We start from the raw sequence: 12,043 nt of genomic DNA, 5'->3' as shown, positions 1-12,043 counted from the left end.
CAGGAGTTGATAATGTATACCATGGTCAAGAGCAGTATGAAATTCATGTATTGAAAAGATTTCATTGTAATCTTCCCCATTCTCGGCAGTAAAATTAATAAATTTCGTTCCTTGATGTTTTAATATTTTTGCAACTCAGGTACACAATTAGATGAGGAAGAATTTCCAAGTCTCACCAAGTTTATTATGAATATCTGATTTATTAGTCAATAATTCCCATCTTTAAGATGGTGAATACTAGATTTAGAGCCGTTACCTTTTATAGTCTGGATCATGTTCCATACCTTTGACACTGGCGTACGTGAATGTATTTTTGAAACATAATTTTTGCCAAGATTGGTGTTTATTTAAAAGTACGCCTGTAGCATTTAAAATTTAAAACTTGTCTGAATTATGGACCATAGAAAGACGACGGAAGTACTGTTCAGCTTTCTTCCGAGCCTCCCTAGCTTGTTTGCAGTACTGCCCCAAAGTGGGTTATGACCATTTAAATCTCCCATGATGACACATTAGTTGAAGGAATTGATCATCTAATGCCTGAAGATGAGACTGTTGAAGGGAGGTCGACGGTGGAATATACAAAGAACATAATGTGAAAACAACACTTAATGTCATTCGAATAGCAACAGCCTGGAGAGGGGTATTGAGAGAAACGGGACTATGGATAATATGGTATAAATCATAATGTATCAGGTCAAAGTTATCTGTGCTTTTGAAAAACGTTTCTTGCAAACAAAGTGTTGATGGTTTAAAATCCTGTGATATAAGTTGAAGATCACTGAAATTGTTCCAAATTTCTCCACAATTCCACTGTATTATGTCGGAAAAGCCACCCATGGCGGCTTAACTGGAGATGTTGGATTGACTTCCATAGCTATAGGTTCAAAGACATTATAAACCTCCAGAGGGGATGTTGAAGTAGACGGGTCCTGAATATGTTCAGGGGGCCTTGCTTCTTTTTTCCGTTGTAATTTTCGTTCTTTTGGAGTTAGAATTGTTTCCCTTCATTTATACAGCCAGAGTCTGCGAAGCCGATGAAGTGGTGGTGTCTTCAGTATCAATTGGGTACAGTAGTTTCTGATCGTTTGAGACCCAGCTAATAGCAGTTGCACAGTCAGTATCAGATGTGATAGGAGTACAGGAAACTGCAGCGGAAAAAGACCGCGAAGGAGAGGAATTTGTTGATGCATTTGTTACCAACCTTTTGGCCTCAGCGAACGAAATATCATTGGTGTATTTTAATTTCAATATTTGTGTTTGGGTGACGACAGAGGGACAAGATATGGATGAGAACATGTGAGCACGCTACATTTCATCTGTGCAGTCTGTGCTGTCGTGTTGTTTACTGCAGCTGACATTTAAAACATCGACGTGGGTTGGGAATATATACATCAACTCCTATGTTGAAATACTCAGCTTTGGGGTCTTTGTGAGGGCCAAGGTAAACAAATACGTGTTGGTATTTACAATACTGTCACCATCTTTCCTTGTAAAACGTGTCACTGATGATACACCTTGGGGTTTCAGTTCTGTGACAATTTCATCTTCGGACATGTCCGAGAGACACCTCGATCGTAGACAATACCTCGACATGAGTTGAGAGTTTTATGCACTGACACAACAATCTCAGTGTTTTCAAAACTGTTGTCTCCTTGTACACTCCACAAGCAGGGAACCGGAGCGGACATTCCTAACTGTACCACAAATTCTTTCAATAAATTTTGAAACTACGAAGGGATTGATTTTAAGGGGTTCACTATTAACTCTTTCAACGGCAAGAAAACGTGGCCAAGAATCAACACTTTGAACAGATTCCTCATCAGAAGATGTTGCTATATCAGCGTCAGTGACGTCATTTTGTTTTTGAACGAGAACCAGTCAAATGTGTTGTATCCAGAATGGAACAGAGGTTATTCGGCATCCCTGCTCCCCACCCGCCATCGAGTGTCAACAAGGACGATGTTGAAGTGGAAGCCCCCTACAAACACCAGGGTTACAGGGATGTTATACTCAAGCAAAAAGATAGATAGATAGATAGATATTTCAGCCCAACAGAATAAAGGTCAGGGTGGTTCAGCCCAAGACAGATACCCGAAGACAGATAGAATCTGGAGGTCAAATAGGCCAGATTGGCCCATGAGCCACCGCCTTCTGGCATATAGTCTCTAGGCAAAGGTGTTTTTTCTTAGAAACTATTATTTCCATAAAACAAACATGTATAAATGGATCAATTTACAAATACAGGAGTCACGTGTTCAGGGCATGGCGTGACCAGCCGATTGATAGAATCGGGCCCATTCTACCACCCGTCTAGGTGAGGTAAGCGCCAAGGTGGTGTGTTGAGCAACAGGAACACGGTTGCAGGCTCCCATTGCCCTCAACCACCAAGATCCCGTCCTCCACCAACACAGGTCCGTAACCCACAGCAAACGGGTTGGTGGACCACATGTGCCCTCGGGTTCGCAACGGGGGGTTGGCGTGCACTTAGAATTATCCAACACTCACCACGAGGAGGTGGCTCGCCACGGGTGCAGACATTAACCTGAATTGAATATACTCCAGTAAAATGATAGTGTTTATGTTGAGCTAGCCTACATTCAATTGAGAATGACCTTATCTACATTTCGAATTACCTTGCTCTCTAATCTGTTGTGGTTGTCTGCGATGGCATTCCTCTCGGATAAAAGAAACATTTTTATTTACAGCTGAAGGCTATGATACAGATGCTGTACTTACTGCAATATGTGTCTGTATCTTGTATCTCAAGGTTTAGTTGGATACTTAATTATTTTATAACGTCAGGAATCAACAGATTATAGACGTGTATGTGATAGATTGAAGTTGAGCTAAATTCTTAACAAATTACACGATGTAAATTATCTTGAGACAATACCTTCTGGTTAGTTTTGAAACTTGTTCATAAAGAACACTTCTGCCTCAGGATCTCCCCCGAAATCCTTAGTTTCAACTATTAACAAAATTCGTTTCAATAGTATGTGGAAAACGTATGGCCCTTAATTCAAACACTGCAAAACACAGCATGATTCCATTCCAGAAAGGTGGTGGGATACCCTAGTCGTTAAGGTGTCCGCTGGGTTCATTTACCTATATGGGCGCAACGTGTGAAGCGAATGACGGTGTCAGCAGTCCAGATATTGCCGGAATATCGCCAAGGGTGGCGACAAACTTAACTCACTCACTCACTCATTTCATGCCACAGACACTTCAATATTGTCAAGAATATTTTACAAATCAACAAATGACTAAGATACTCATGTATTTACAGTTAGACTGCAGGAACCAAAAACGTGCAGGGAATTGTTGCTTGTGGGTCCATCTGCAACCTTTTACCTTCATCGTTCCTAAACTATTCTGACAAAGCCTGATCTGTATTGTTGACTCAAGGGGCCTAATCATCCGATCATCCAATACCAGGGTAAAGCAGTATACTTGTAATTACATGTCAATTAATATTGTTTTATCAGTCACATTGATGTTTTTATCCGTCTACCGACTCGGGTATTCTTGCAGCGTGTTAGTGTCAATATGATTACCAATATTCCAAAGTGCCTTTAGGAACCAGTGAAAAAACATATGATCAAATGAACTTTATCAGTTACTAGAACAAAGAACTTCAGTTGGAGAGACACGGGGGCATAATCTGCGTATGATCACCGAGGCACTAATTCAGATAGTTACTTAGGGTTGTGTTTACGAATCAGCTCAGAAAATGCAACGGTGTTGTTGGAATGTTTCGCCCTGCTTATTAACATAAATGCATATGTGTAAAACTGAATAGAATTTCTAAAAGTGGCATTTCTGAAGTTGGAAAGTACAACACTGACAAACTTTATGGATAACAACATGCTTGACAACAAGAATCTGAATCGACATGCGCTCACAAAAGCAGTTCTCAATATTGAGATAGAATTTTCTCAAAATAATACAGAAAACATGTACTTGCAACTATTTCGAAGGTTGTGTCGCCAGGCCTTAGGCCGTAAGCATATATCAAATAGAGACATCTTTGATGTAGGACGGCGAGAGTTCGTGTAAGGGATATAGAATCATGTCATCACGTGTGTGTTGATTTCTCTTTCATGAATACATGTTGTCTATTGTAAGAGTGGCTATAAGAGCTCTATCTCAACAGGATATCTGCTTTTAAGCCAGTCTCACATTAACATGAGAGAGGTGGTTCTAACATGAAATGTAATATGATTTAAGGTTGGTACCGAATTAGAAAACGTGTGTAATTTAATCTGGGACGCTAATATATTTGGCGGTAGCTTTAACAGAAATAGCTTCTCTTTGCATAAGTGGTAGTCTTATACTTCAGTGTTTTCATTTCCTGGGGTTGGTCATATGTGTGGCATCAGTTGGGGTTGTAGCAGTTGTTGTAGTGGACAATGTTAAGTCATAACAACATTATTGCTTTGGCAGAAGACGTTGCACGTCTCTAGAAAATTACAAATATATTAGTTGCTTTTTCAACAGCTGTTGCTGCTCTTGTAGCTGCAGGGGTAGTAGCAACATCAGCAGTAGGATGAAGAGGAAGAGGAGGGCGAGGAGGAGTAATAGCAGTTTTGTTTTCGTTTTGCTAAACGCTACATTCCAACTATACGGTAGCTGTATATAGTTGAGTCTGAACAAGACAACATCATGTTCCTCGATATGCACAACTAGGATACAAACGTTAAGACATTTGTCAGCAACGTAACCGGCCTGACCAAAGGATCCCTACAATCGCGCCTTTTAACAACTGCTGCACTGGGTTTTTTTTGTAGATATAATCTATCTCGGATCTCCACGGGCGTAGTAGGTGCTGTCGTAGTCGTACTCGAAGCAGTAGTCGTTCCACACAGCTGGATCCCATTGACAAGCCCAGAAACATCGTCCACTGAGTCGAATCTCAGGTTTCAGACATGATAAACGCACACGGCGTGGCTGATCGTGCTTCAGAAGCTGCCATTGAAGTCGTATCGAAAACTGTTGCAGTGGCGGTGAGGGTGAAGGTGGCATCAGTAGTAGTTGTAGTATAGTAGTGAGGTGAAGACGGCGGTAGTAGTATTTATAGTAGATGGTGACCACTGAAAGATACACGATATGGGGGTCATACACTTTTCATATTCAAGGGATATATGTCTGTGAAAGCAGAGTTGATCTTAAGATTTCGACTCTATCAGGAGATTGTCTTCATGAATCACTATCAAATGGTACGAATGCCAAGCCTACGCGGAAAAGTAGCATATCCTGGTCCACCAATGGCATCGGCCACAAACATCTGAGAGAGTTGCAGTGCCCAATATTTTAAACGTCAAATCTTAAAAATGCTTACCACAACCCTCTGTATGATGCATACTGTAGCTGCAACTCGTCAAATCAACGCGAAGCAAGACTGCAAATTAACATCAACTTTCAACTCCCAACATGATGATGAGATAAATATCGGAAATATTCAACTATAAAACACGAATGTGAATTATTCTGACCTAATGTAAATATCCATCTGTTCCGGAGACGTTCAAAAGTCGACATTATCAAACAGTGACATATAATCATGTGCTGGCTCCTTTGCAAAACCATAAAACCTTCACTGTTATTAAAGACAGATGTCTTTTTAAATGGAGTCATTAAACATGAAGATGGAACAAAAATAAAAGATTTCAACCATCTGCGGATAAAGCAGTGTTTGTCCCCAGGCCAGGATTTGATATCTCCACAATGCATCAGAAAATCAGTCTGAAATGCAGGTTGGTAATTATACCCGAATCAATAAACAAAGACATTATTCTCGTATATTACTCAAAGAAACGAAACTAAAACAAAATCCTTCATAAACCTGAAACAGATTTTAAGGTATAAGCCATTGAGAAGGCATTCAAAAAACCTAAGACGAAAAGTCAACCCAACAAATATATTCATTGACAATAGCTTATTAATCAGATGACGTCATATATGCAATACCTGACGATGATGACGTCATATCGCATTTTTCCAAACAATGAAACTCTGAAATGACTTATGACCTCAGAAAATCAACTATCCACATGCCCATCTATCGGTCACTTCTATTCGATGACCATTCAACCCTATGGGTAATAGTTTCTCATCTTCTTATACTCAGTGTACACCCAAACCTTCCCATCCAAAACAGCCTTCCGGTAATGCTTGCTAAAAGAGGCGAGATCGAAGTCGTTAACTGAAATCTGTACTCATGCAAATGACAATCACATCCTGAGATTCCTTGTTTCACGTGTGTACAGTATATAAAACCAAGTATTTAACCAATATATATACTATTTGTATTGGATGGCTCTTCCCATTACAGGGCTGGTTCTCTTCATCAGCCACTGATACTGACAATCTAGCTGAATGATGTACACAGGGGTGTCTCGTTTTCACTAACGAACTAAGATTGTATGCCTCTTCTCAACGGCGAAAACGTATTGTGTTAGACATCCAACTGTTTCCCCAAACTTTCAGCTCACGTTTACGAGTTCTAAACTCTGAAATAATTACTTTTCATTGAATATATTAAGTGAACGTTTAGCATACACATGTTTGAAAACACAGCCTGACATGCATGCAGGGGAAAATACTCGCCATGTTTTAATTCTTAGAATAATCCTTATTAATATAACAACGAAGCTTAGTCCTTAGGGGTTTTAGTCCCATCCAGAAACGAAAACACAAAAAGTAGGACCCTCCCTCAGTGTATCCTTTCGACTAATCGAACACGGTTCTTCAGCCTGACAGACCCTTTTATCCATAGACTACCCCGCCTCCATACAATGAATCATAAACCTAATGAGTAAATTGATAAGTTCTTGTTGCATCGATCCAAGATTGGAACCCACACCCTCAAGGTACTGGGATTTGTATTTTACTAAGAAAGTGTCATCAAAAACACAGTATGACCACTTTCTGAAGTAAAGTCTTCTTGGTATAAACATTAGTAGTCTTCAGTTATTCTTAGTGTAAGTATTAGTTGTTCTATGAATACGTATATATTGCGGAAACATGTCTACTTTACATCCCTTGATATTTTCAATCAATTTTGATGTTTTGACATTTGAATTAATCTTCATTCCCAGCCTACGTTTCTACTGCAGCACACAGAGCTTTCTTTGTATTGACGACATCAGTACAATGTAGGGCAACATGATAACCACGCACCGAACCTATAATATTACTTCCATAAGCTTGACATTTATACCACCAGCCTTGTGATGATTTGTTGCTACATGCAGTTTAGCGAAACTTAATGAATGATATATAATACCAGGATAGAGTATTAAACCTTCCAGGCTAAAAGTCCAAGCTCCGATTCTGGTGCTGGCCTTTTGGGTGTTGTTTTGTGGTCAGAGGAAATCAGTAAATATCAGAATGGTGGTCAGCCTTTTCCCTCACACCTGGCACCATCGTCTTTGTCTGCTTGACATTTACAGTTAACAGTTTTATATTGTATACGTTTGATGCTGATATGACAGCGACGGTCCTTATTGTCGTCGTTAACATCAAAATACAGACACCGTCTCATGTGATTGAAGAGCAAATAACATTTGAAAACAGTTAAGTATGTGTCTTTTTAACGAATAAATTAAAATATTGTGGAAAGCAATGTCATGTTAACCAAATCAACTTACGATTAAACGTATCTGTTTACCCATATGAGTTTTGATTTATTACGGGGTTGTGGGTTAGCTTAATGGTTAAAGCGTCCGTTTGTCATGCTATAGACCCGTGTTCGATTCCCCAAATGGGTACATTGTGGGAGGGTCCCATTTCTGGAGTTACCGTTGTTGGTTGCTGGACAGTATGCTAATAGTGGCGTAATGTCTTACTCACTCAGTCACTGTGATTTATTACCAATCAACCAACTGTAGACGTTTAACTGATATCAAATAGGTATTAATAAAGAACGACAAACCTTTTTCCCACATAAAAACACCCGGATGTCAGCTGTACAGTTCCGATTTTATCATGATCATGTGTTTGTTTTCTTCTTTCCCTACGTAGGACTTATTATCACGTACGTAGAACTTACTAACTCCTACGTAGGAGATAGTAAGTCCTATGTAGAAGATAGTATTCTTAACTCCTACGTAGGAGATAGTGAGTCCTACGTAGGTGATATTACGTCCTACGTAGGAGATATTACGTCCTACGTAGGAGATAATAAGTCCTACGTAGGAGATAGTAAGTCCTACGTAGGAGATAGTAAGTCCTACGTAGGAGATAATAAGTCCTACGTAGGGTATAATAAGTCCTAAGTAGGAGATACTAAGTCTTACGTAGGTGATAATAAGTCCTACGTAGGAGATAGTAAGTCCTACGTAGGAGATACTATTTCCTATGTAGGAGATAGTAAGTCCTACGTAGGTGATAGTAAGTCATACGTAGATGATAATAAGTCCTTCATAGGAGATAGTAAGTCCTTAGTAAGTCCTTAGTAAGTACTAAGTCTTACTTAGGAGATGCTAAGTAGTAAGTCCTACGTAGGAGATACTATGTCCTACGTAGGAGATAGTAAGTCCTACGTAGGTGATAGTAAGTCCTACGTAGGAGATAGTGACACCAAAATAATTTTTCACCGTGGCCCTAATACGCTTCCGTATGTATGTGATATCTCGAAGTTGAGTTCAATCATTGATACTTAACATGATGTACACTATGTGCATACGATATCTAAAAAACTTAAAGTTAAAGTTAAAGTTAGAGTTAAATCCTTAATAATTGAAATGATGTAACTTAGCTAGAGACAATGGACATAAATATCATTTGAAATCTAAACCTTCTGGGCATTTTAAGCTTGTTTTATGAAGAACAGTTCATTATCAGGACCTGTTCTGAAACTCCATTGTTGAAACGCTGCAAGTGACATTGCTTCCCATCTGTTGACGCAATTAGTTTCAAAAGTGCGTGGAATATTAAATGCGAGTAATTCAAACACTGCAATGTCGAGTATTTAGCAGTTGGAAATGAGAAGACTCTATACCAGAGAGGTGGTGGGTTAGCTTAGTGGTTAAGGCGTTCGCTCGTCACGCCAAAGACCCGAGTTCGATTCCTTACATGGGCACATCGTGTGAAGCCAAATTCCGGTGTTCTCCATTGGTGGATATCGATAAATGCGGGACGAAACTAAACTCGCTTTATCACTCACGCCATGCACGAGACCAGTTATAATTCACCTTATTTTTCCGATGAGCAAACGACTACATTAGTAAGATTCTAATGTGTTTACAATAGGATTCCGAACAACCCGGAACAAACATGTGCAAGGATTTTACATGTTCCTTGAGAGGCCATCTGCAACCTTTTACCTGTATTCTTTCTAAACGTTCCTGAAAAAAACTGACCTGTATTGTTGACTCAAAGGTCCTGATCATCCAGTCTTCTTATGCTAGGGTATTGCAATATACCTGCAATAACCTATCTACTGTTTTCCAATTACATGTGTGTTTTCATCCATCTACCAGCTCTGGTATTCTTCGCAACGTGTTAGTGTCAATATAAGTATCAATATGCCAAAGTGCCTTTAGGAACCAATGAAATGAAAATATGATCGGATGAACTTTGCTAACAGACTAGAACAAAGAACTTCAATCGGAGCTAGAGACACGGGGGCATAATTTGTGTGGGAAGCTAAGGCACCGTCTGAGCTGGTTACTTAGGATTGGTGATATTGTTTAAAATAAACTCAGGAACGGCCATTTTGGTTACTACATCTGATTAACTGTGCAAAGTCAGGTGTTATTTTGTTGCGTGCATTGTACCAAAAATATGACAAACTGTTGCAATACGGTCAATAGTGTTTTAGTGTTTGAGCAGATCTATAGCGACATGGAAGTGGAAATCACGGAGGAAGACATGCAGACTATATTCATCGCATTGTCAAACACAGTCAACCACTAGCCGGGATTAATACCTAAATGCCCAAGGGACGTAACTCTACGTAGTGACGATTTGATCAACTAAGCCTCTCTGACGTATTTTTGAAAAAAATGATTTCCACATAGTTGGGCTGAAAACATTCTATACTAAGGTTTATTGACATGTCCATTCCCTCGGATATGTAACGTTCAGCGACATGAAACTGCTTCAAACACATATGTTTTGCGTAAAACTAGATGTTGATGTTGCAGGAGATTAGATAGTCCACGTAATTTCTTGTAGCAGACTTCAAGGATTTACAGAAAATGTAAACCATTTTCTTATCTATATATGCATTACTGCTGACACGTTTGCTGATGCTATGTGTGATGAGTAGCGAAACTTTAACTGACAGTGTTACTGGTGGTGCGTGGTCATGTGCACATAGCTCGGAACACTCAGGACACAAATCAGTTGAAGTTAAGGAACGTTGAGCTCGCCGAGTCCTCTGATTGGAGACCGTGTTTGGCAGGTTGACTCACCTTAGGCAGGTAATAATCTTGTAATAATCCATTATGACTCCGTTTGCATGAAATGGCGTTTTAGGTCTTACATTGAATGGGCATTCATTTTGACCTTCACATGAGAAAGCAGATTCTGATATGTAAAATATCGTTGGACATGAACATCCTTGCTCCACCTGGAAATTGATAACCATCTAGACATGATTCATTACCTTCACAACCAGAACTATATGGCACCATGGTCAGTTCCATGTCCTTTAACAAAATGGCCTGTTAAGCAGGTGTCTACGGATAAACAATGCCATTTAGAAAGTGATCAAAATTAATGTAACATATGTTATATTCTGGATTACGTTCTTAGTAAAATACAGATTCTAGTACTTTTTGTTAGGTAGAGTCTGATCCGGGATTCGAACACATACCCACTACCAGTTTTCGTATCAAAACCAAAATAACTATTTTTTTCGAAATTTGTGAGCATTGGTATGACCCCGTAATGTGACGCAATCTTTGCGAATCAGACATTCAATCAACAAACGGCGGATCCAACCACGTCTAAGGGATACAACTGTGCACAACGAGAAGCAGTTTGCACTGCATAGCTTCTCAGGCATTCACCTTGAAAGTCAAGCACAACTTACAGTTAATAAAGCGTTTGCCACTGAAAAACACCTCATTGTAAAAAGGACGAATTATGATCTCTTGGATGTGAGCGAGGTTTTGAAGTGAAGTGTACAACTCAGTGAAGTTGTTTTGCCTGGGTAGATTTGTATTGTATGGGCAGAATATAATTGGTATTCTATAAAATCACCTCATGACATTTTATATCACGAAGGGAACTTTACTCGTATGATTAGAAGACATTAGTTACGTACCGCGTATGCTGTGTACTTCAGCTTGTTTGTCGACATGGCAGCCTTACAGTGCGTAATGGTAAATCTCAATAAAAGCTGCATAAACATTCAAGATTATTAAACATATGCGGTTCTGTCGAATCTATCTCTTCCACACAAATGCATGCTACATGTTAACATAAATCCCATTGGCATTGTAATAAACATTCAAGTAATATTCTTCGGAGCTCTTCTTATCACTAAATCATCAGGAAACGTCGTTGTAAGTTGTTGCTCTCATATGCTGGGCACATTTCATGAACACATCATCTCACTAAAACATATCCTCATTTGCACTTTCAAAACATCTGGCCAGCTGTTGCAGTCTGTCTCATTTTTTCAGGTAGAGAATATTTCTTTATGTTTCAGTTTCTCGAGATCATAACCCTAGGTTTCAAGTTGTGCTCTAAATGACCCCACCTGCATTTACAATTATGTTGTCGTCAAGAATTATATTGTTTGTACAAGTGTAAACTACCGACGGTGGTGATGGAACTTAATGCAAGATAGTGAAGCGTAAGATGTCAGGAATACGGAAACAAACTGCACAGGGCATTATTTTATCATACTGCATAATTACAAACAATATATCCGGTACTTTATTCTAATGATGGGGATAGCGAAAGGCCTTTGGAACTAGAAATACCACGATAATGAATGGATATTTTGAGTGAGTGAGTGAGTGAGTGAGTGAGTGAGTGAGATAACCCTCTAAACACTTCCCGATCCATCAACCTTGTATGCTAGAGC

Source organism: Haliotis asinina, chromosome 14 (assembly GCF_037392515.1).
Source record: "Haliotis asinina isolate JCU_RB_2024 chromosome 14, JCU_Hal_asi_v2, whole genome shotgun sequence".
NCBI lineage: Eukaryota > Metazoa > Mollusca > Gastropoda > Lepetellida > Haliotidae > Haliotis > Haliotis asinina.
The sequence above is the reverse complement of the archived record's forward strand: the minus strand, read 5'-3'. Positions refer to the sequence as shown.